Source organism: Bubalus bubalis, chromosome X (genome assembly GCF_019923935.1).
Source record: "Bubalus bubalis isolate 160015118507 breed Murrah chromosome X, NDDB_SH_1, whole genome shotgun sequence".
Taxonomy (NCBI): Eukaryota; Metazoa; Chordata; class Mammalia; order Artiodactyla; family Bovidae; genus Bubalus; species Bubalus bubalis.
The window spans coordinates 88150784-88178461 of NC_059181.1; the positions used below are offsets into that span (position 1 = coordinate 88150784).

Here is a 27678-nt window from a genome sequence, read left to right on the forward strand (position 1 = left end):
AATGTCATGAACCTCCGTCCATAGTTCATCAGGCACTCTATCTATCAGATCTAGTCCCTTAAATCTATTTCTCACTTCCACTGTACAATCATAAGGGATTTGATTTAGGTCATACCTGAATGGTCTAGTGGTTTTCCCTACTTTCTTGAATTTAAGTCTGAATTTGGCCATAAGGAGTTCATGATCTGAGCCACTTTCATACTTGTTAGCATTTGCCTTACATATTGTGGCGCTCCTATGTTGGGTGCATATATGTTTATAATTGTCATATCTTCTTCTTGGATTGATCCTTTGATCATTATGTAGTGTCCTTCTTTGTCTCTTTTCATGGCCTTTATTTCAAAGTCTATTTTATCTGATTATGAGTATTGCTATTCTTGCTTTCTTTTGGTCTCTATTTATGTGAAATATCTTTTTCCAGCCCTTTACTTTCAGTCTCTCTGCGTCCCTTGTTTTGAGGTGGGTCTCTTGTAGACCTCATATATAGGGGTCTTGTTTTTTTACCCATTCAGCCAAACTTGGTCTTTTGTTTGGGCATTCAACCCATTTACATTTAAGGTAATTATTGATAAGTATGATCCCGTTGCCATTTACTTTGTTGTTTTGGGTTCAAGTTTATAAACCTTTTCTGTGTTTCCTGTCTAGAGAAGATCCTTTATATTTGTTGAAGAGCTGGTTGGTGGTGCTGAATTCTCTCAGCTTTTGCTTGTCTGTAAAGTTTTTGATTTCTCCTTAATATCTGAATGAGATTCTTCCTGGGTATACTAGTCTGGTTTGTAGGTTTTTCTCTTTTATCACTTTAAGTATGCCCTGCCATTCCCTCCTGGTCTAAAGAGTTTCTATTGAAAGATCAGCTGTTATCCTTATGGGGATCTCCTTGTGTGTTATTTTTTGCTTTTCCCTTGTTGCTTTTAATATTTGCCCTTTGCGTTTGATCTTTGTTAATTTGATTAATATGTGTCTTGGGGGTGTTTCCCCTTTGGTTTATCCTATTTGGGGCTCTCTGGATTTCTTGGACCTGGGTGAATATTTCCTTATCCATTTTAGGGAAGTTTTCAACTGTTATCTCAAGTATTTTCTCATGGCCTTTCTTTTTGTTTTCTTCCTCTGGGGTTCCTATGATTCGAATGTTGGTGTGTTTAACATTGTCCCAGAGGTTCTGAGATTTTCCTCATTTCTTTTAATTTTTTCTTTTTTCCTCTCTACTTCATTTATTTCTACCATTCTATCTTCCACCTGACTTATCCTGTTTTCTGCCTCAGTTATTCTATGCTGCTTCCCTCTAGAGTGCTTTTGATCTCAGTTATTGCATTATTCATTATTGATTGACTCTCTTTTATTTCTTCTAGGTCCTTGTTAAACATTTCTTGCATCTTCTCAATCCTTGTCTCTAGTCTATTTATCTGTAACTCCATTTTGTTTTCAAGATTTTGGATCATCTTTATTATCATTGTTCTGATTTCTTTTTCAGGTAAAAGAACTCCCTATCTCCTCCTCTTTTGTTTGGTTTGGTAGGCATTTATCATGTTCCTTTACCTGCTGAATCTTTCTCTGCCTTTTCATTTTGTTTAGATTGCTGTGTTTGAGGTGGCCTTTCTGTAGCCTGGAAGTTTGTGGTTCCTCTTTATATTGCAGCTTGCTCTCTGTGGGTGGGGTTGGACGAGTGGCTTGTCAAGGTTTCCTGGTTAGGGGAGCCTGCATCTGTGTTCTGGTAGGCGGAGCTGTATGTCTTTTGTCTGGAGTGCAGTGAAGTCTCCAATAGTGAGTTCTAGAGTGTCTGTGGGTTTGGCATGGGTTTGGGCAGCCTGTCTTTTAATGCTCAGTGCTGTGTTCCTGCATTGCTGGAGAATTAGCATGGTATGTCTTGCTCTGGAACTTGTTGGCTCTTGGGTGGAGCTTGGTTTCAGTGTAGTTATGGAGGCTTTTGGATGAGTTCTTGTCTATTAATGTTCCGTGGAATCTGGAGTTCTCTGGTGTTCTCAAGTTTTGGATTTATGCCTCTTGCCTTGGCTTTCAGCCTTATTCTTACAGTAGCCTTAAGAGTTCTCCATCCATACAGCACGGATGATAAATCATCTTGGTTAATGGTGAAAAAATTCTCCACAGTGAGCAACACCCTGAGAGGTTCACAAAGTTACATGGAGAAGAAAAGAGGGAGGAGGGAGATAGAGGTGACCAGGAGGAGAAGAGGGGGAGTCAAAGGGGGAAAGAGCAATCTAGCCAGTAAACAGTTCCCTAAGTGTTCTCCACAGCCTGGAACACCCAGAGATATTCACAGAGTTAAGTAGAGAAGAAAAGGGGGAGGGAGGAGATAGAGGTGACCTGGGGAAGAAAAGGGAGAGTCAAAAGGGGAGAGAGCCATCAAGCTAGTAATCATACCCCTAAGTGAAAATGGATACTGAAGATTAGATTCTTAAAGGTACAAAATTGATAACAAATACCAAAAAGCAAAGATTAAAAATCTAGAGTAGAGGTTAGTCTCACAAAAATACAATATTAAAAGTACAAAACAAAAGCAACCACAAAAAGTGTAAAAAATATATATATGAATTTTTCTTTAAAAATAGGGTCTTTTTTTGCAAGGTAATAGTATGTTATAAAAGTGAAAATTAAAGGAGTAATAAAGAACTTAAAAATTAAAAAATGATAATAGTAAAAATATATCTAGGAATTTCTCTGGAGCTTTTGTGGGCAGTGTGGTGTCAGTTCAGTTTCAGATAGTTCTTGTTTCAGCTTGTACTTCTTCTCAAGGTCTATAGGCCCCTTCCAATGCTTAGTCAGTGCTAACCACAGGGTTTTAAATCTGTTCCACCTGTCACTTCCAGAGTGGTTCCCTCTTGTTTATTTTGTCTTCCTGTGTTTTCAAGTCTGTTCGGTATCTAATTTCCGCCCTAACACAAGGGGTGAAGGTAGTCACTTATTTAAGCTCACTTGTTCAGGTGTGTTCTGGGGAGGGAGGAACACTGCAAACAAGTATCACTAGCTTGTGTGGGGAGTGCTTACAGTGTATGGACCACACTGGATTTGACATAGCTCAAGGCGACATGTTCTTTCCAGGACTACACTGCTTAGGGTCCAGGTTGCTCTGCAGGGTTACTGTCCAAAGCAGATGCTGCGTTTTGTGCACTTCCCAAGTCTAAGCTGCTTAGATTCAGTTTCTCAGGTACTCCGCAAGGGCACAGACTTGATTGGGTGTGTGTTTTGTGTCCTTCCCAGGTCTGAGCAGCTCAGGCGACCAGGTAGCACACTGTTCCAGGTGGGCCGTGGATCTTAATCACCTCACCAGTCCGAGCCACTGCTTTCCTGGGTGTGGCACAAGAGCACCATCTCAGGTGTGCCATGTAACTCTTCTGGGGAGCTGATCTCTGGCTGTGTCCCTCCTGGCAGATGTTAACCGTCCAGGATCCCAGGAAGACGTGGTTAGAACTGGGTGCCTGCTCACAGTTTGGTGGAGGATGCTGGTCTCTGGAGCCAAGATTGCCCCTTGCCTTCCAGCTATGACTGTTGCACGCCTGCCTCTCTGCCTCCATTGATGGGGATGGGCCTGTATGCAACTGGCTAGCTCTTCTTTGGTATTTACTCAATCCTTTGTTTTGTGAGCAGGCCAGGCTGCACATGAGGTTAGAGCCTTTCGTGGGAAAATTCTCTTTTTTTTCTCTCTCTCTCTGGCTATCCCACATTTTAGTTGCTCTCTCATGTTAGCTCCCTCAGATGGTCCTCAGGGCATTCAGGCCCGGTCCTTATCCTAAGCATACAGCCTGCACCTCCCTGTCCAGCCCCTGCTCACTGGTGGTGGATGTGAGCATCTGGGCTACTTCTCTGTTGGGAGTTGCAGTTAGGTGCGTTTTCTGTTTTTTTGTTTTTTTTTTTTTTCCCTCCTGGCTATGTTGCTCTCTGAGATTCCAAAACTTCCCACAGACCCACCCGTGAGAGGGTTTACTGCTATGTGGAAACTTTACCTCCTTCACAACTCCCTACCCAGGATGGGTCTCCGTCCCTAACTCTTTTGTCTCTCTTTTTGTCTTTTATATTTTGTCCTACCTCCTTTTGAAGAGAATGGGCTGCCTTTCTGGGTGCCTGGTGTCCTTCACCAGCATTCAAAAGTTGTTTTGTGAAAGTTGCTCAGCATTCAAATGATCTTTTGATGAATTTGTGGGGAAGAAAGTGGTCTCCCCGTCCTATTCCTCCGCCATCTCGGGACTGGCCCCCTTATTTATATTTTTATTGAAGTACCATTGATTTAAAATGTTGCATTAGCTTCAGATATACAGCAAAGTGATTCAGCTGTATATATGTGTATATGTATATATTCAGCTACATATAAGTGTGTGTGTGTGTGTGTGTATATATATATATATTCTCTTTCAGATTCTTGTTCCTTATAGATTATTATTAAAATGTTGAGTATAGTTCCCTGTACTATATGGTAGGTCTTTGTTGATTGTCTATTTATATATAGTATAGTGTATACTTTAATCCCAAACTACTTTTTATTTAAAATTTTAGAACTCATTGTTTTAAATTCCACCTTTGTTTCTTTTATTAAATATATTTTTAATGGAGCATAATTACTTTATAATGTTGTATTGATTTCTGCCATAAAACAAGGAGAATCAGCCATAAGTATACATATATTCCTTCTCTCTTGAGCATCCCTCCTACCTTCATCACATCCCACCACTCCAGGTTGTCAAAGAGCAACAGGCTGATGTGGAAGAACCTAGAACCTGTTATACAGAGTAAAGTAAGTAAGAAAGAGAAAAACAAATATATTAACACATATATATGGAATCTACTGAGGAACCTATTTGCAGGGCAGGAATAGAGACAGATACAGAGAATGGACTTATGGACACAGAGGGGGAAGGGGAGGGTGAGATGATTGGAAGAGTAGGATTGACGTATATATATTAGCATGTGTAAAGTAGATAGCTAGTGGGAAGCTGCTATATAGCATGGGGAGCTCAGCTTAGTGCTACTGGCCTCCTGCACAAGTTCTTCCAATAATTTATGCATGCAAGGCACTAACTTCTCCTAGTATTACTGAAGCCTGAACAAAATAGCTTTTACAGCCTTTGGGACTGCTGTACAAGTGATACAGTCAACCCAAAGTTGCCACATCAGTGTAAAGTGTTGTAAGTACGGGCATTACAAGAAAACATTGCTTGGATTTTTAGCTTTCCTGTCATCCTCTAGTGGCAGGTATCATGAAAAACATGATGGACTTTTAAGGGTTAGTGAGAGAACGTGGAGGGCAGTGGTCCTTCAAGCGGTCAAAAATACTGCCCATGGTTTAGATTATATTAAATTCATGTCCTTATGGTATAACTCAGCAATATTTAAATTTACAACAAATGAGGAGCTCAACCACAGAGACATTTCTATCTCTGTTTGTGTATATATCCACACCAGACACAACCCAATTATTGTTTTCACTAACATGGAAACCCAGGCACTGCTATGCATAGAAAAGAAACATTCACCTGGTACTTTTATCTTTCCTTTCTTCCTTATAGAAAACCCAGAGCTTAGGCACCTCCTTCTTGATCCTGATAAGAACCTGATGTGGACCAATGATTCTGAAACCATCCTTAGCCCATGTTCATCATCATCTAGTATAAGCCAAGCAAAGTACCCACCACTTTCTGGAGAAAGAGGTGACCTTATATGCCATCCATGTACTTTGGTCCACTGAAGACACTGTGGAAGCCAAAAGGTGGACCTAAACCACTCCCTCAACAGGTAACACCATATGAATAGCCGGGGACAAGTCAGGTCCCCCACAGCTGAGTACAAGGTGACCTCCAAGTTTAAGCCATACCTTATTATTATGCCCCGTCTCACCTGAGAATTTCCTACACTTGCCAGTGTTGACTCCATGTCTATTGGTGGTTCACCCAGGCCTAGTAATGTACACTACTGTTGACAAGGTCTGTCTGGACACTGTACCACATACATATAACAGGGAGTCTTATAACACAAGTCAGATTGGAGACAATGGGAACCATGCTGTTGTCTGTTCAGGTTGGTCAGACCTACTATCATGACTTACTGAGGCTAGACCTTCTGTCTCTTCTACTAGAGCAACACCCATCCTGGCTAAACCAGACTCTTTGGATACAGCTTATGACTCATAGATGCTTTGTAAACCCTCAGAGCCAGTTTTGACTTAGGATCAAATGAGACACACTGTTATTAAGTAGTGCCTTTAATCACATCGAGCCACTGTCTCTTGAGTCTTATTTGAGGAATGCCCAGAGATAGCATGCACCCAGTATTACAGCCAGGATGCTTGTGGTCAGTGCAGTCATATTAAAAGTGCAGTAATGCAGAGCCATACTAACAAAGTCTATGGGATTACAATTAGATAAAATTATAGCTCTTAGTAATCCCTGGTGTAATTGAGTCATTTCCTAGGCAGGTTGATAAGAAGTCTAAGGGTCCCCAAGGAGAGAGGGGTCTGGAATTCTCAAGGAGGAAGAAAGGACAAACTTTTTCCCCTCTACATTCCTTAGGATTATGTATCCTGCCTGAGGACAATCTCTGGATTAAACCTTCTGGCTAATCCTGTTATCTTAAAATGTAAATTATGGGAGTAGGTTTGGTCTTTACAAGGACTTCCCTGGTGGTAAAGCGCCTGTCTACAATGCGGGAGACCCAGGTTCGATCCCTGGGTCGGGAAGATCCCCTGGAGAAGGAGATGGCAATCCACTCCAGTACTACTGTGGAAAATCCCATGGACAGAGGAGCCTGGTAGGCTACAGTCCATGGGGTTGCAAAGAGTCGGATAGGACTGAGCAACTTCACTTTCACTTTCAATGTATCCTGCCTGAGGACAGTCTTTGGATTAAAACTTCTGGCTAATTCTGTTATCTTAAAATGTAAATTATGGGAGTAGGTCTGGTGAGGTCTTTACAACCTCCAGACATTCTTTGGATTCATTGGAGAGTATATAACTCCATTGCTAACACTAGCAAGCAGGGTACTCTTTCTACCCCCTTCTGATGTCTATGTCAGAAGCTTTCTCTATCTCCTTTATACTTTAATAAAACTTTATTACTCAAAAGCTCTGAGCGATCAAGCCTTGTCTCTGGCTCTGGATTAAATTCTACTCCTCCAGAGGCCAAGAATCCCGGCATCTTTGTGTGGTTCAGCAACAACCTTTCATAATGATGAATATAAACCTTGCCAAAACATATACCTTTACAACTAATTGGTTTCTTTTTCTATATGTTATAATGATTTTTTCTTTATCTAGTGCAAGTCCCATTTATTGACGCTTGCACTGGAAAAAATTGCACTAAGTGACCGAGCACAGCTTACCATGAATTTCCTTCCTGTTTGGGAACTTATATTTTAAATATATATACCCACACGTGATATATTGCATATGTGTTGCATGCTGCTGCTGCTGCTAAGTCGCTTCAGTCGTGTCCAACTCTGTGTGACCCCATAGATGGCAGCCCACCAGGCTCCTCTGTCCATGGGATTCTCCAGGCAAGAACACTGGAGTGGGTTGCCATTTCCTCCTCCAATGCATGAAAGTGAAAAGTCAAAGTGAAATCGCTCAGTCGTGTCTGACTCCTAGCGACCCCAGGGACTGCAGCCTACCAGGCTACTCCGTCCATGGGATTTTCCAGGCAAGAGTACTGGAGTGGGGTGCCTTTACCTTCTCCAATATGTTGCATATATATAAAGGAATGTATGCAACATAATACTCAGGAAAGGCATGTCTAAAGAGTCAGGCGCTTCATCCAGTTTGGGAGTTCTTTCCTAACCTAACTCTTCCAATACAAACTTCCAGATTTACATCACATTCAGTGGGAGGTGGCTTTTCAACAGCTGCAGCACTTAACTGCCCACAGGAAACAATCATAGCTTTTGGGTGTGACAGCAAAGACAGTTCTCATGAAAACATATTTGATTCCATGGAGAAATCTAACCACAGTTATGTGGGACTTTTTCCATTCAAAATGACGGCTGAAGTGAAGTGTTAGTCGGCCTATTGTATCTGACTCTTTGCAACCCTATGCACTCATATTAACAAAATCACACATAAATTTGCATGCATATTTATTCATACAAGGGGATGCTCAAATATTTCCTGTCTCACAGCAACATGCTCACATTCATGAACACACATATTTATCACACACATGTTCATAAATTCATGGACACACTTAAACATATGTACTCAAAGCTTCATGTTTACATGTATGACAGTGATCATTCATTCATCTGCCAAATATAATCACATACACAAAGTTATTCACACATTATGTCAGACATTGACACACTATCATCCTCCATCACAAATATAGTTTTACATGGTCACACACATTGAGACATTCACTCACACACACACACTAGTATACTTGATATTAATGTGCTCACACACTCAATAATCTTAAACACACAAACATGCTACAGATTTATTCACATACATAGCTGCTCTCACATAAAATTGTTTTTACACATGTCCATTCTCACTCTCCCATTAACATGCTCACATATATGAATACCCACCATTCATTCACTAAGATACTCAAGAATTCATACAAACACAAACTCACATATATTCACATGTTCACACAACATTCAGTTGCATGAGTTTGCTCAGAAAATCACTTACACACTGGCAGATGTTTATTTTCTTTCATGTATATGCCTACATATTCAATTATACATGTGCATTAACATACAAAAAATACATATACTGTTACTTACAAATATATTCTCACCTTATCATGCTACTCAGTGCAGTCAACCATGAATATCTCTACACATATATACACACAAACACACTCTGTCCCTCATACAAACAAATATGATCACACATTCACATATTTGCACCCTCAAGTGAGGACATGCTTGTACTTTTTTTTTTTTCACTCTTTTTTTGAGGCAAGGAAAGCGACTTTATTCGGAAAGCAGCTGATGGATAAGATGGCAGGCTAGCACCTCAAAATAACCATCTTGTGGGTGTCTGGATGCCAGGTTCTTTTGTAGATCAGAGAGAAAGAAGCAATGAGGAACTAAAGACAAAAGGCAGAATAGAGAGTGAGAGGCAGTGAGGAAGTAAAGTGAAAGGGTCTTCAGCCATGCAAAACATCTTCAAGGGAATGGCCAGTCTTTGGAAGGGGTATGTGAATCTCTGTTTACAGATGGGAAGGGACAAATTACCTTTCTATGAGCTGAACAAAATCAGTTTAGTTTACAGTCAAGAAGAGGGACAGGGTCCTCTGAGACAAGCTATTAAGTATGATTATAATAACAAAAGCAACAAAAAGCAAGTCAAAGAAACAGTTTCCAATATGGATTGAGAATTGACTTCCTCCCTGCAACACTGTCACAGTCTCTCCCACAATCTTGTGGAAAAAAGGGGTGCTGATCATTCTGCTTAGTCAGATGGATCTTTCTGGGAGTGTCTGCCGTCTTTGCCAGTGTTTCAAACATTGAGATTTGTCTTCTTTTTGTTCCTCTTTTGGAGTGTCTTATTTCACACCTGTAGACTTAGAAATACTGAACTTCAGATCCATGAGACGGCATCTCAAGTTAAGAAATTTAGCACTTTTCTATGTATGGGAAGATGCAAAAGTCAGGACTCACTAAAATTATTTCCTTGGTATGTACCTCAGTCATCTGGGGCCTGAAATCCTGCATTCTCAGTTTCCTCAGGGTTCACCATAGGGAGTGGTTGCAGCGTGATGACTGCCAGGTGGCAGGCATTCCCATTCACTGGGGCTCACTGGCTCACATTGAAGGACTGGCTCACATTGAAGGACACAGATTCCATGCCTCAGGTCTTCCCCTCTTGGTCATGAATGACCATTATCTGGGAAACATTATGTGATCAACCTTTGTCCCGCGGTGCTGGGAGGCTCATCCTAGTTCAGGCAAACATTCTTGATATGCCACTCCAGGTGTTAAGTTTTGGACCAGGCCCCATCAATAATTAAAAATTCTCTGGATTCTAACTACAACCTAGGAGACCTTTTCCCTTGTTGCCTTTTCCCTAGAATCACACTACTGCAATTATTTTATGTTACAAATGTGATTTCCTCATAACATTTAACCATATAAGTTTTTTTGTAGGCCTAATTACACATTGGTTACTGCATGATACAATAATCTTATAAATTAAACAGGATATAAGTAATACAGACAATGACATAGTACAGCAGGGAGACCCAAGGCACAATTGGAAAACAAAGAACAAATTTATACACTAATTAGTATAACTAGTTCTAATTCAGTTGCAGTAATCAAGTGACTAAAGGAGCCATGAGTGATTTAATGAGCTATCTGTAGTTTCATTTTACTGGCCATGCACACTCATGCATGGCTTAATCTTTGAGACAAACATATGTTACTGGCAGGATCAATCAGGTAGAGAGAAAAAGAAAAATATTCCAAACAGCATAATCTACCAAATTATTACAAGTCATATTTAATTGAAGGAGAAGGTTTTTATTACACCTGGAAAACAGATTTCAACCAATAATCCTTTTGGATAGAAACCATAAAAATGGCAACCATATTTACCAGTTTACTCAGTTCTATGTAACTAATCCTTTTTGTTAACAGATTTATGAAGTCATCAAGTTTCTCAATAGAATTATTTTATTTTTTACTCAGTTTACTATTATGTTTTGAAATTCAGAAACCTGTAAAGTCCTTTTTATAAATCTTCTTAAAGAGGAGGCATTTTTACAAAGGCATCTTAAACAAATTTCCCCTCACACATAGACACATATACCCACAAACACATGCTAATGCTCAACAGTCATACATATAATCTTGATCACATATATAGTCATAGTCAATATGTAAATTTATTCATATGTTAATTCCCTAGACTGCCTGGTTCCACATATGAACATACATGTTCTCTATAGAAATTATTGTGCTCACATATTACATACTCACACATTCACTTGTGTACAAATTCACTCACATAGTCAAATACACCCATACAACAGTTATCTGACAGATAAATAATATTCACATATTGACTCATAGGCAGGAACAAAGATATCTGTATACTCTGTGACATTAATAAAATTTGTTTACACATGTATTCACTCAAACTGGCTCACACATTAATTTACAAGGGCATGGTTATAATAGCACTCATACATAATACATTCATATGTTACAGGTACACACACATGCTTTCATATATGCATGCACACACAAATAGAAACATGCTTACACATTCACTTGTGAATGAACATACTTCCAAACACACATATATTCACTCACAGAAATACATTCTTCCATTAAGAAGCTCAAATTAATAATCACACTTGCAACATTCACTCACAGACATAAAAATGATGGAACATCTATTAACTCAAAAAAACATGATCACAAATTTTCCCAAGATAAAGACATATGCTCACTTTCAAAGATCCTGCACATATATATACTCTCAAATCCTTCACACATGCAAATGAACACAAACAGAAACATACTCATTTTCATTACAAATAAACATTTTCACACTCATGAAGCTCACACACACACACACACACACACACACACACACACACAGAAGTATTTGCTCAAATGTTTACTCAAACATTAGTGAAAGGTTGTTGCTGAACCACAAAAGATGCTGGGGTTCTTGGCCTCCGGAGGAGAAGAATTCAATCCGGAGCCAGAGACGAGCCTTGATCGCTCAGAGCTTTTGTGTAATAAAGTTTTATTAAAGTATAAAAGAGATAGAGAAAGCTTCTGACAGAAACATCAGAAGGGGGCAGAAAGAGTGCCCCCCTGCCAGTGTTAGCAAGGGAGTTATATACTCTCCAATTAGTTATTACAATGAATCAAAAGAATGTCTGGAGGTTGCAAAGATCTTACTAGACGCACTCCCACAATCCACATTTCAAGATAACAGGATTAGCCAGAAGGCCCTCAGGAAGGAGAAACTGTCCTCAAGCAGGATACATTGCTGCTATATAATCCTCAGTACAGAGTCCAAACCGAGTTGTTTGTTATGTAATCATCAGTTCCAGGCTTAAAGATAAAAACGTTTTATGTGACTAAGACTAAGGAATGTAGAGGAAAAAAATGTTTGTCCTTTTCTCCTCCTTGAGAATTCCAGACCCCTCTCTCCTTGGGGACCCCAGACTTCTTATCAACCTACCTAGGAATTGACTCTGTCATCAGCAACCCCATGCAAACTAGTATGCTTACACATTAGCTCATCCACACAAACAAACATCCAGTGCTCGAATATACTAACAACAACACACTTAACCATGACTGTAGCTCACTCATCAATTTCAGACATGCACACACATTTATTCACTGACACGATCATTCTCTTAGGTTACTCACTAATGGATACACTTATATACTCACATATGCATGTTCATTCTCTCATTCAAACAAATATACTCCAACCACCATTTACACTCATGAAATGCTCATACATTTACGCACCCAAATATGGTCATATAACCACATACTCATTCACTCATATATATCAACATTCATATATATACTTATGTGTGTTCTTTAATTTATGCTCACACACATTCACATATTCACTTAGAAACAAACATGGTTTAAAATTCACTTGAACACACTCATTTACACATACCCTGTCCCAGATGCATATCAACATACTGCGTATATAACTTGATTACCATTCACTCATACATATATGTGTATTCAAACATACAAGTAAACTTATGAATTTACTCAAACACAAAATTGACAATATACATGCACATGCAGTGTCACTAATGATAACATTCTCACAATTCACTCACTCAAAAGGGCATATGACAGATTAACTCATAGGCACATACATAGTCTCACATATTCTCTCTTTTACACAGACATGCTTGAAAATTCACTCACATGAGCATGATAATGCATTCGTTCACTCACATGAACACACTCACAAAATCACTGACACACTAGACTTACATGTACTTACATGTACAGACTCACACTTCAACTTCCAAAAAATAACGTGATCATAAGTGGAGTATGCTTATGTGTTCACTTGTACATGAACCTGCTCATACTTACAAATGCTTATACAATCACTATATAAATACACTCACACATGAACATGCTTATAAGATGAACCCCATTCACTCACTGAATGCTTACAAATTTACTAACACTCATGGACACACTTACATCCACATGTTCACATGTTCAATCCCACAGACTTACTCACACATTAATTTGCTTATATAAATATACCCACAGATTCATTCACACACATAGAACACACTCATACATGCTCATGTTCACTCACTGATACTTTCTGTCATTAATGTATATAAACACACATACAAAGACATATATTCAGTCACACATATGTGAATCCCCATCTCAACATGATTATACACTCTAGTGCTAACACATTGAATCACACACATGTATTTACAAATTCATTCACATATATACTCTTACATATAATGGTTTATACAAATCACATGTCCAGTCTTAATTCTATATTTACATACTTGTGCACAAACATCTGTGTGTTCTCTCACACACACATACCTGCTGTCACTAATGCATATGCTTACAAATTTCCTAAAACAATTCATGCATATATGCAGACATAACACATTCACTAACAGATACATCATAAATTCTTACACACAAGTAGACACATGGATGCTACCACAAATGCACACATTCTCTCATTCACATGAATATGTTCACAAATTTATTCACATGTAAGACACACTCAGTGTCTCACATGAACACATACATCCTTACAAATTCACTTGTGAACACACAAACCCATGATTTTACATTTTCTTTCAACACACTCACACATGTGGACACACTCACATATTTCCACACATGAACATGCTGGTACTTCCACACAGAGAGACTGATATACTTACATTCACTCACACATGAATGAGCTCACACACAGACATACTTTCATATTCATTGAAACAAATGTGCTCACACATATAGTTACCATTTACCTAGATGTCAAGTTCACACATTAACATGAATGATCATAGACACATGTACATGTATATTAACTCAGTCACATACAAAAACATGCTCACATGCTGTCAAACACAGTGACCCACACTCAGTCACTTGCACACAGATATGCTCACATACATTCATATCAACACATCTACTCAGATACATGAACACTCTGAAATAGCAGTCATATATTCATTCCCACTTGCACATGAATGTACACCTACAGACAGTCACTCCCACATGAACACACATGCATTCAGTCACACATAAGAGCACATTCTTACATTCATTCACACAAATGAACATGCTCATATTAACATGCTTAGATGTGAAAACATGCACACACATTCAGTCACACCTAGATACACTCACATCCAATCACAGGATGCTCGCATAGTCATGTAAGCTAAGACGTTGACATTAAATGGCATGAACATGCTCACATGAAACTGCTTCTATATTCCTTCACACGAAAGTGTCCACATGTTAACCCATACATGACTGCCATCACATACATGACCATACCTACACATTACCACACATTTCAGTATAGTCACATCAATACTTATATGTTCATTCAGACATAAACCATATTCAAACATGTGCCTAATGAACATATTCATATTTTAATATGTTCAAACACACAAAACCTCTCAAGTTTATATACACAAAGGAAAATTTGACATAAGTGTACATAATCATATTCAGTCACACACATAAGCTCACTTAGATACTCACGAACAGATGAAGACTTAAATACATAAACAAACAGAAATAAACATATTGATATATTCACTCACATGAACTTGCTCACAAATGAATTCATGTGCACAGGCACACCCACATACACTTAAAACTTCACTTAAAATTGTACATCATCCTCATGTATATAAACTTGTTTATACGTTCAGTTGCACTAATGAAAAATACATTAATACCTTCATGCACACCAACTTACTCATGCCTTAATTTACACACATGAACATGCTCACATATATACAAATACACACTCACATATAAATGAACACACAAATTCATGTTTTCACAAATACAAGCTTTAACATTTGCACATTCACATGCTCAAAACACAAATGTCTTCACATTATCACTTCCACACAAGGAACACACATTTAGTCATACACAAGCATCATCACATTCACTCACAGAAAGGAACACATATATTACATACAAGCATGCTTATATACTCATTAACACACACATGATGCTATATATTCACTTAACATTGCATTTCCATATGTACACATAGATGTGTGTATGTGTGTGTGTATACTCATGCATTTACTGACAAACTTGTTTACACATTAGCTCAAGAAAAAATGTAGAAAAACAGAAATATAAAGCATACATTCACTCATAGTCATGAACATACATGACATGCTTACATTTTCATTCAAACACAGAAACATGATCAGATGTATATACTCACACAGTAATTTGCACACAGAGATGAACAAGGGCACATATACATACAGTGAACCTGGTCACAAACTCACAAGTACATTCATTAACAGTCATGTACATGCATATGATCAACATTCACACATACACATACACTCATGCAATGACTCAAAAGCAGATGTACACATTAAGAATCTGACACAAATGAACATGGTTATACATTCACTCACAGGTGAACATGCTACCAGCATGAACATGCTTACAAATTCACTCATATGTATGAACACAGAAAAACACATTAACACACTGACATATGAACAGGCTCAATTCACTCTTACACAAAGAGATGCTCACATACTTCCACAGGTTACACATTCACTCATATGAACATGCTCACAGATTTATTTCTATTCATAGACACTCTGTGGTTCCCTGGTGTTGCAGTGGTAAAAGGACCTACCTGCCAGTGAAGAAGATGCAAGAGACACTGGTTTGATCCCTGGGTCAGGAAGATTCCCTGGAGAAGGAAATGGGAACCCACTCCAGTACCCTTACCTGGAAAATTCCATGGATCAGAGGAGCCTGGTAGGCTACATGGAGTCACAAATAGTCAGACAGGACTGAGGACTGAGCACACACACATAGACACACTGATACATGGACATATTCAAATACAGATAGACTCAAGTTAACGTGGTTATACATTCACTCACATACTCGAATATACCTCACATACACTGTGTCACTCATACATTTACTTACATGCATGAGTATACTCATCCTAAAGTTGTTCACACAGTCACATGTACAGACATTGTCACACATACAAGTATGGTTACAAATTCCTTCATACACATAGACATGCTCACAGATACTTTGTGGTCACTAGTCACTCAAATCAACAGCATGTTCTTCATATTTACACATTCAAAGATTCACTAAGATACAAGAAACGCACATATACATGCACAACAGACCTAAATTCTCTAATATTGGGACATATTCACAGACTGAAAACATATTCACCAATTTATTCATATGTATAGACACATTTGGTCTTCCCTCATGGTTCAAATATTTGGTAAAGAATGTGCCTTCAATGCAGGAGACCTGGGTTCGATCCCTGGCTTGGGAATATCCCCTGGACAAGGGAATAACTACCCACTCCAGTATTTTAACCTGGAGAATTCCATGGACAGTGGAGCCTTGTGGGCCACAGTCCATGGGGTCAGAAAGAGTCAGATGCCTCTGAGCAACTAACACATTCACTTTCATAATGTGCTCCCTCATTTACTTTCATAGACACACTCATGTAGCCATACACATTCCCTTATACAAAATGCTCACATGTCCACTAAGACATCAACATGCTTACAAATTCATTCACAGACAGACATATATGCTCACAACAGTACACTCAGGTGCCCTTATATGTGCGTATTAATATATTTAGAAAGAGGAGCATTTTCATGTATTTATGTGAATACAAATTTTCTCACAGGCATCACAAAGCTTATACCTACACACACAGATGACTCACATAAAAACACAAACTCATATCGTTTTCACAAAAATACTCACACATTAACAAGCTTACACAAATGAACAGTTACATACTCACTCATGAAAATGTCCTTACACATACATTCCCTCAAACTAGCTCACACATTCACTTACACACATTCAAATATGATCCCAGTCATATACAATTCCCCATGTAGAAGATACAAACAGCATCATACTTATATTCTCACAGGTGAATATGCTTATACTTACTATGAAGTTCCCACATTTACACACGTAGAGGTATTCAAGTGTACTCATATGCACACACTTGGACATTAACTCACAGAATATACTCCACTTTCACATGATCAAAAACATTCATTCATCTCACATACATGAATATGCTAATATTCATGCCCATGGTCACACATTCACTCATCCATATGAAAAGTTCCATTTACTTCAACACACAAACTCATATTTAAATAGGCTCCCATGCTCATTCTCACACATGTGGTTATAGACATGCACAAGGTCACATTGACTGGCACAAACATGCTCTCACACTTGTTCACTCATAATAACTGCTCACACATTCACTTGAATATGATAACAAATTAAATCAGTTATACTTACATCCATATACTCATAGTCACTCACATACACATTAACATGCCCAGAAGTAGGAATGTGCTCACACTCATCAAGACACTCTCACATTCACTCACAATCACACAAAATTCATTCAAGTATTCTGGGGTTCTGACCATCCATGTGAATCTGAATATATTTAACATATAATCTACCATCACAATATAATGTTTCTGTGAATCCAGGGTTTTGCATGCATGGAGTCAACTAATCATATATTGTGTAGTACTGTAGTATTTGCTATTGAAGAAATCTGCATATAAGTGGACCTGCACTGTTCAAACCCTATTGTTTAAGAGTCAGATGTACTTTTAAAATATCATACAGGGGAATTCTTTGGTAGTCCAGTGGTTAGTACTCAGCAGTATCACTGCTATGGCCCCATGTTCATTACCTGGTTGGGGAACTAAGATCCTGCAACCTGCACAACATATGTGTGAAAGTTGCTCTGCTGCTGCTGCTGCTGCTGCTAAGTCGCTTCAGTCGTGTCCAACTCTGTGCAACCCCATAGACGGCAGCCCAGTAGGTTCCCCTGTCCCTGGGATTCTCCAGGCAAGAGTACTGGAGTGGGGTGCCATTGCCTTCTCTGGTGAAAGTCGCTCAGTTGAGTCTAATTCTTTGCGACCCCATGAACTGTAGCCCTTCAGGCTCCTCTGTCCACTGGATTTTCCAGGCAGGAGTACTGGAGTGGGTTGCCATTTCCTTCTCCAGGGGATCTTCCTGACCCAGGGATCAAACCCAAGTCTTGCGCATTGCAGGCAGACTCTTTAACAGTAAGCCACCAGGGAAGCCCAACATGCCCTCCCCCCCCCCCCCAAATATCAGACAAGTGAACAGGCTTAAATTTTTACACTCACACACAAACATGGTAATATCCATGGATATGTTAGTTGTTCACTCATGCATGCACAAACATTTCCTTTATCACACAGATATATTCCTATTAACACACTTATACTTGAAGAGGCTCACCCATTCATTTTTCCACACAGACACTGCTATATAAAGGAACCAAAGATGACCTCATTTTACTTCTTTACAGCAGGCTATAACCCATTAGCTGAAAAGCCAGTGAGCACCAAACTCAGTTTTTACATACCAGTTGGTTTAAACATTGGGTTGGGTCAAAGAATTTGTTCGCATTTTCCATAACATCTTGCAGAAAAATCTGAACAAACTTTTTGGCCAGTCCAATGTATTCCAAAAAAGCAGATTTTAATCCATTTAGAGTACTTCTATGGTGGTTCAGTGGTAAAGAATCCGCCTGCTAGTGCAGGAGATGCAAGAGACTCAGGTTTGATCACTGAGTTGGAAAGATCGCCAGAGAGGGAAATGAGAAGCCACTTTAGTAGTCTGCCTGGGAAATCCCATGGACAGAGAAGCTGGGCAGACTACAGTCCATGGGGTTGCAAAAGAGATTGACACAACTTAGCAACTAAAGGAAAACAACAATGAAAATGTGAGGCTTTTTTCTCTACGTGTTGGGGCCAGAACACTGGAGCATTAGGAGTGTGCTGCTCTCCAGGGGCTAATTGCCCTTAAGATCTGATGCACTGAACTGTGCCTTCTTTTCCCCTTCTATGATGCCAGCTAAGAGCCCTCACTTTACCTTTGCCTCCCTTAGCTAAGGGAGGGAGGTAGTCTGGGAGCCCAGTTTTCCATCCTGATGAGGCTCCAGAGCCCTATCATAAAATGCATTGGCTGACCCTCTTCCACCACTTTCAGAGGAGAGGCACTCTGGTTTATCTCAAAGGCGTCCAAATCTTTCACAATTACCTTGGCAGTAAATTTGCTTGTTTCAACCCACAAAGCAAGCTCTTGGGCATAAGTTCTTTAAAGGAAAAAGTAGATTTTGCATTTTTTACAGACGGTGGGTGCAGGATGAGGTGCCCCACACTGCCAACCCCTCTCCCAGTTCTCCAGCTGCCACAGACCTGGAGCTGGGGCTGAGCCAGGAATGACAGCAGAGGCCAGAATGAGCAAAGAGTTTGGCAGTACCCAAACCATAATAGGCAGGACCTATCTTTTTGATTGGTTCCTGGCATTTGTGGGATTTGCTTACCTCATGATTCCATCAGGGTAGGCGGGGCCAGTTGTGCACAGGGTTTTTGATTCCTAGCTGGCAGCTGGAAGTGCATCCTACTTAGCGCTCTTAGAATCCAGGGATTCCTTCGCAGCATGCTTTGTGGAGTACGCTACTCTCCGCACCCAGGCTCAGGGACCCTGATTGATTCCCACCTTCCCTACCTCCCTTGCCAAGATGGTCTTAGCTTAGTACCATATCTGCAGAAAAACAAGCTTCCCGCCACACCTCGTGGTTAGCCCGCTCACCCCCTCCTCTGTCTTCTGCCAGGTCTGTAGCAGTCTCCAGTGTTCGGAGCAATGGTGTCCGGATGAGCAGCAAGTCCCTGTGCATCTACTGCTCACCAGGATCCAGCTCTTGAAGGGTGACGACCACAATTCCACCTGAAAATTCTACTTTGACATCTAACCTCTCCTCTGATGTTCCTGACTTCACTCTGCACTTCTTTAATTGGTAAGCAGGAGTGAGAGAGTCAATTCCTAGGCAGATTGATAAGAAGTCCAGGGGTCCCCAAGGAGAGAGGGGTCTGGAATTCTCAAGGAGGAAGAAAGGACAAACATCTTTTTTTCCTCTACATTCCTTAGTCTGTACGTTTTTTTCTTTAAGCCCAGAACTGATGATTACAGAAGAAACAACTAAGTTTAAACTCTGTACTAAGGATTATATAACAATAATGTATCCTGCTTGACGACAGTTTGTCCTTCCTGAAAACCTTCTGACTAATCCTGATATCTTAAAATATATATAATGGGAGTGGGTCTGGTAGGATCTTTCTGTTGTTAAGTTCTAATCCTGTTATCTTAAAATGTAATTGTGGGAGTGGGCCTGGTAAAATTTTCACAAACTTGAGACATTCTTTTGAATTATTATAATAATTTATTAAAAAGTATATAATTCCCTTGCTAAAGACTAGCAAGGGAGGTATTCTCCATCCCCTCTTCTGAAGTCTCTGTCAGAAGCTTTCTTTGTCCCTTTTCTTACTTTAATAAAACTCTGCTACACAAAAGCTCTTGAGTAATCAAGCCTGGTCCCCTGTCCCGAAGCTGAATCTTCTTCTTTGGAGATCACGAATCCGACATCATTCACTGTAAGCTATCAGGAGTTGCCAGGCTACCAGGGGCTTGGGGGGCCGTGGGTGAGTAGACAACCTTTTAGAAGGAGACGGCTGGGGAAGATGTCAGCCTGGGCTTTTAAACCCTTGCCCATGCTCCCTGCCTGGTTGCCAGTCCTAGAGGAATTGGTGGTAGGGATGGGGATGTGCACTTGAGATGGAGCCCCCTTGTTTCATTGCCTACGTTACTGTGTTAGCTAACAGTGACCAAATCACAGGGGTTGGAGAACTGTTGCCAACAGGTCCATGTATCCACGTCCAGGGACTAAGTTCTCCTCATCCTCAGTCTTGTGTAATGTTTCCTGTGTGTGTACTTATGCACATGCCGATGGGCACTTGTTACAAGGAGTGGCCAGTGTTGGGGTGAGGCCTAAGTTGCTGAGTTGATATCTGGTATAATTGAGAGGACCTTAAATGGCCTAATCTCAAGTTTCTTTCCTCGCTCTGCTCCACCAGATAGTGTCCTCTTCAGACTCTCCTTATTGAATGCACCAGATGCATTCCTGCATAGTCCTCCTGAATAGTGTTTCCTTGTTAGCCAGCAGAGTTATTCAGAGAACCCAATCACATCTGGCTCAGGAATCAGGGGCTACCTCACCCACTTAATACTGCAAAACCCTCTTCCCACAGACCCTTCTGATTCATCCTGTTCCAGAATGCAACCCCTACATGTCCTACATTGTCCTGTAATGCCCGCCCTTCCTGGGCTACCCAATAGAGGAGTCACTGGATCTCTGAATCTTTCCCCATAACCACCCAGAAGGTCTGGACCATTCGTGATTAAATGAAGATAAAATTCAAAGGTGTAAATTTGTACTGCTTGACATCTAAAATATTGTGAGAGATTTTGTACAGACAGAAAAGACCAAAAAAAAAAAAAAAAAAAAGATTTCAATGCAACCTAAGTGGCAGCACCATACCAGAATATGGTTTCAGTAGACCCCTCTCTGGTTTGGGGACCCAGCAATCTTCTGCTGTGCCACTCTGTTACCTATGTCTCTTTTGAAGTAAAAGTCCTGATCATTCTAGGTATAGTGAAAAAGGATCACTGCACTTTTGTGACACAGTGATTAAATAAATTCAAACCCAATTTAAGCCAGAGTGCTTAAAACTTGTTACACAACCATTGTCATAAGGGAGGCCGCTATCCCTAATGAACCTGAGTTGAGGCTCTCTGAAGGAAGAAATGCATAAATATGAGTAGTGTAGAGAGGATCCCTTCTCCATCACACACGCACAAAGTATATCCAGTGACAAGCAAAACGGATGAGAGAGAAAGAAATTAGAAAACTTGAATACAGAAGGAGAAAAGAATTTAAACTGATACAAAGGACCACAGTTTAGTCCAGTTGGAAATCTAGAATTTGCTAAAAGAATTTCTACCCAGGTAACATCTTTGTCCTTGGCAGACAGGTGTCAATTACTGTGTCCTCACGTGGCCTTTTCTTTTTTTAGTGTTGGTAGTGAGCAAGAGCTCTGTGATATCTCTTCTTCTTCTTATAAGGATACCCTCCTGTTGGATTACACCTCCATGCTTATGATGTCATTTAATCTTAATTGGCCATTAAAGTCCATATCTCAAAATATAGTCACATTGAGGATTAGAGTTTCAGCATACCCATTTTGAAAGATTAGGATTCACTGGCTCAGGGTCTCTGAGTACCTTTATTTTGAGGACAGCCCAATATATGGGCGATGGTTGCCACTCTATAATCATTTGTAGTACAGGGCCAAGAAGTGTAGTTTTTGCACTAGTGCCCTATGGGCAACTTACAGGTGTCATGGGTGGTCCAGAGACGCTGGGAGGTGCATAACAGAGATTACTAGAGCCTCAACAATGAAGGAATCTCTGGAGACACTAATGGAAGTGTCCATTGATTTAGATCTGGACAGATTCTAGAGTTTTTTGTTGTAAGATTTGTTAATATAAATTGGCATAGTAAATTCTGGTTTTCTAATTGGATTAAATTGTAACTTTATAGACAGTAATAGAAAACAAGTTTATATATTGATTGATTGATGAAAATATTGTGACCAGAGGCTCATAGGAACCTAACCCATCATTTCCCCTGGGATTAATGTTTTAGTAGTCACTAATTCATTACTTGTATTGACTTTAAGAATATATAGAATATAGAGTGAAAAGACACAAACGCATTGCAGGGACTGATATTCCTTGGTCATCGTTTGTAAGTACCATGGGATCACAGTGCTGCTCAGCAACTCTTCCTGTTTCTATGCCCTTTTGGAAAAAACATCCCTGCTTAAGGTCAGATATCTTGGGTGAGCAGGTCAGAAAGCTTTGGAAAGGCCAACTCTCTGCAGGGCTTAGGCTGGGTACTTGTGTTTACTCATTGAAGACATCTCCAGTCTCAAAGCACATGATTAACAAGAGAAATGCTTGCTTGCTTGCTCCCAGAATGAATGTCTTTGAGAAGACACCATTGAGCCTAAGAATCTGAAATGATTTTGCTGGTAAGGGCCAGAAAGTTCTTTCTCAGTGTCCAGCCATTTCCTGGCCCTAAAAACAGGTATACAAGAGCAAGGTTGATATGGATGTTACAACAAAATGTTAGTCCCAGCTCAGATAATGTAACTTTGTGCTGGAGAATGTAGACTGGTTACCTCAGCTCAGGAGGACACTGAGGGTGGAAGATTACTTTTCCCATGGTAATCAGCTGCCCCTGGATGAATCCCCACCAACATGGAAAGCTGTGTCCCTGCTGATTCCAAGATCAGGCTCTTTAGGGGACGGACTTAATGCTTTTTTTCTGTGGACTGCCCCCTGTATGCTTCCTCTATTCTCCACTTGCCTGAATGCCTGCTCCCTGTAGCCCAGCCCCTCATTCTGGCTGTTGACATGGACCCAGTCCTTGGATAAAAGCTGGGGAGGAGGAGGAGGCTTCCTCACCATATGCTGCTGGCGGGCTCACTGTGGGGATAGAAGGGGATGGGGTAAAGAATGTGTACAGGTATGACTAGATACGTCAACATCTGTGCCATAGAAGGCATGACCCTGGAAAGGTGACAGCTGGGGTGTTCTCTGTTGTTTGTTCTCTGGGAAATAATGTGACATTTACTGATGACCAGGGACTCCTTTGTTTCAGCAACAACTAAGCAAATGAAAATGATTGTGAAGGTTTTGGTCGGACAGGGTGCTGACAGCACATTGTGTCCATCTGAATCCGTATGTTGGAGGTAAGCCGCTTCTACACACATGAGGGTTTTTCTTTTTATTGAAGTATAGCAGTGTTATATTAGTTTCAGGTACACAACATAGTGACTCGGTTATACATATTTAGACATCTTTTTGTATTCTTTTCCACTATGGTTTACCACAGGATATTGAATATAGTTCCCTGTGCTGCAGTAGGACCTTGTTGTTTATCCATTCTGTGTATCATAGTTTGCATCTGCTAGTCCCCAAATCCCAATCCATTCCTTTCCTATAACCTCCCCCTACCTCCACCTTGGTATCAAGAAGTCTGTTCTCTGTGATCTGTAATCTGTTTTTGTTTCATAGATATGTTCATTTGTAGCCAGGTGAAGGTTTATAAATGAATCTTTTTTATATTGAATTGTTAAATATTTGTTTAATATATTTGGTTATGTTGGTCTTAGTTGTGGCACGTGGGATCTTCATTGGCACTTGCAGGAACTTTAGTTAAAGCACAAGGGATATTCTAGTTGTGGTATGCAGGACCTTTGTTCAGCATATGGGTCTTCAGTTGCAGCACGGGGGATCTTTGATGCACCATGTGGGATCTATAGTTGTGGCATGGTGATCCGTTTTGCAGTATGTATGATCCTTAGTTTCAGCATGCAAGATCCTCTAGTTGTGGTACGTGGGATCTTTGTAGTGGTGTGTGGGATATTTTGTTGTAGCATGTGGGTTCCTTAGTTGTTTCCTCACAGCATGCGGGATCCTTCAGTTGGGGCATGTGGGATCATTGTTGTAGCTTGTAGGATCATTTTGTTTTGACATACAGGATCCATTATTTGTGGTATGCAGGGTATTTGCTGCAGTATGAGGAATCTTTGTTTCACTGTGTGGGATCTTCAGTTGTTTACATAATGGAATGGGGCATCTTTTCGTTATGGTATGCAGGATCTTTGTTGTGGCATGTGGGATCTTTGTTGAAGTACATAGGATCTTAATTGTGGCATGGGGGATCTTTAAATTGTGGCATGGGGGTCAATGTGAGTTCTTTTTAGTTGAGGCATGCAGGATATTTTAGTTGCAGCATATGAGATCTTTTTTGTTGAGACTTTTGTATTAAGTTGAATAGAGCTGAAACACAGCAAACAAACCCTACCATGTGTACTTACCAGTGGGATTACCCAAGCTCTACATTTTGCCTCCCAAGATTGCAATTTCCTGACTTGCAGAGACCTGCAATTGGGTACTCCCAGGTTCCCAAACTCGAGACTTTTTGCTCTGATCCTGCAATTTCTCATACTTCTCTGGCCTCCTAGGCCAGAGGCCTCTGTTCTTTCTATACTCCCTTGAGAAGGACCAACACCTGAAGTATACTTCCTGGTGTGACTGAAGGAGCACTATCCACAGAAATGGGTGTACAGGCCAGAGGGTGCTATGCTGCTCAAGATTGACTTTTCTGCTCCATCTTGCACACTCCGTGGTGAGGGCTCCTGAGCACACATTCACCACACCCTGGCTTCTTACTCTATTGAGTTTGCTAAAAACTGAGTCTTGTCTACCTCACATTCCCCAACCCAGTTGACATGACTTAGTGACTAAACAAAAACAAAAATGTCAGGCTTTTTTTTCTACATGTTGGGGCCAAAACGCTGGAGCCTTAGAGTGGCCTCATCTCCAGGGGCCAGTTGCCCTGAAGATCTGATACACTGACCTTTGCCTTCTTTTCCCCTTCTATGATGGCAGCCAAGAACCCTCACTTCACCTTTGCCTCCCTTAGCTAAGGGAGGGGGCAGTCTGAGAGCTCAGTTTCTGTCCTGATGAGGCGCCAGAGCCCTATCAGAAAATGCATTGACTGACCCTTCCAGAGGCGAGACACTCTGGTTTACTGGAAGCCCAAGGGTCTGGAAGTGACCCCCAGCCAACTATCTCCTGATCTCTCAAAGGTGTCCAGATCTTTCATAATTCAACCTGGGCAGTCAAATGACTCCTTTCACCACACAAAGAAAATTCTTGGCCATAAGCTGTTTTAAGCATAAAGCAGGTTTTGCATTCTTACAGACGGTAGGTGCAGGGCGAGATGCCTTGGTCCCCCAACCCCCTGACCCCTCTCCAGCTTCCAGGGAGCTTGAGCTGAAGCTGAGCCAGCAACGACTGCAAGGACCAGAATGAGCAGAGGGCTGGGTAGTGCCCAAACCATGATAGGAAGCAGGATCTGGCATCTTTTTGAATGAATCTTGCCATCTGCAGGATTTGCTAACCTCACTACGGCATCACGGTGGTCGTAGCCAGTTGTGCACCAGGCTTCCTCCTCCCTATTTGGCAGCCGGATGTGCGTTAGACCCATTGCTCTTAGAAGCCAAGGGATTGGTTCACAGCATGCTTCATGGAGTCGAGCTGCTGGGCTGCTTCTCTTCTCGCCACTCTCAGGCTTGGTGCCCCTGATCAATTCCCACCTTCCCTTTCCAAGATGTTCTCACCTGAGAGGTGAGTCTTTGTGGAAGAACAAGCTCCCCGTCCCACCTCATGGTTAGCCTGCTCACCTCCTGCTCTCTGCTCTGTATTCCACCAGGTTTCCAGCGGTGACACCTCCCCCATTACAGACACACAAGGTATATCCAGTGACAAAGAAGCAAAAAGGATCCAAGAGAAAGAAATCAGAAAATTTGAATACAGAGGGAGGAAAGAATTTAAGTTGTTACAAAGGCCCACAGTTTAATCCAGTTGGAAATCTAGAATTTGGTACAAGAATTTATACTCTGGTAAGACCTTTTTCCTTGACTGACAGCTGTCTTATTACTGTGTCCTCACATGGTATTTACTTTGTTTAGTGTGGGGAGAGAGAGAGCTCTGTGGAATCTCTTACTCTTCTTATAAGGATGCCCTCCAGTTGGATTACAGCTGCATACTTATGACCTCATTTAATCTTAGTTACACCTTAAAGGCAGTATCTCCAAATATAGTCACATCGGGGGTTAGGGTTACAACATACCCATTTTGAGAGAATAGGATTCACTGGCTCAGGGTCTCTGAGTACCTCTATTTTGAGGATGGCCCAGTATGTGGCTGACAGTTGCCACTCTATAATCATATGTAGTACAGGGCCAAGAAGGGTAGTTTCTTGCATCAGTGGCCTGTGAGCAACTTTTAAATGTCATGGGTGGTCAGAGATGCCACTGGGGCATAACAGAGGTTACTAATTCCTCAACAATGAAGGGACCTCTGGAGATAGTAATGTAAGTGTCCATTGATTTAGACTTGGACAGATTCTAGAGTCTTTTGTCAGAAGGTTTTATCATTTTGTTAATATAAATGGTTTTACAAATTCTGGGTTTCTGATTAAATTGTATCTTTAAATAGAAATAGCTATAAAACAAGTTAATAAATTGATTGATTGATGAAAATGTTGTGACCAGAGGCTCACAGGAACCTAACCCTTTATTTCCTTTGGGAGCAATGTTTTAGTAAGTCACTAATTCATTACTTGTATTGACTTTATAGAATATAGTGTGAACAGACGCAAGTACATTGGAGGACTTTGCCATTGTCTGAAAGTACTATAGGATCACAGTGATGCTCAGGGACTGTTCCCATTCGCATGCCCTTTGGGAGGAATTATCCCTGCTGAAGGTCTCACGTATCTTGGGTGAGCATGTCAGAAAGCTTTGGAAAGGCCAACTCTCTGCAGGGTTCAGACTGGGTACTTGCCTGTCCTCATCCAAGACACCTCCAGTCTGAAAGCATGTGATTAACAAGAGAAATGCTTGC

The 27678-nt window shown here is 40.6% G+C and overlaps 1 long non-coding RNA gene across 1 annotated transcript; it reads left to right on the top strand.

Annotated features, from left to right (window-relative positions):
* The first annotated feature begins 4529 nt into the window (after positions 1-4529).
* On the top strand, positions 4530-27308 carry LOC112582315. The gene is made up of 5 exons (XR_006548707.1): positions 4530-4744; positions 5517-5742; positions 19913-20095; positions 23861-23951; positions 26483-27308. It is a non-coding gene; the product is annotated as an uncharacterized LOC112582315 (long non-coding RNA).
* The last annotated feature ends 370 nt before the right edge of the window (positions 27309-27678 follow it).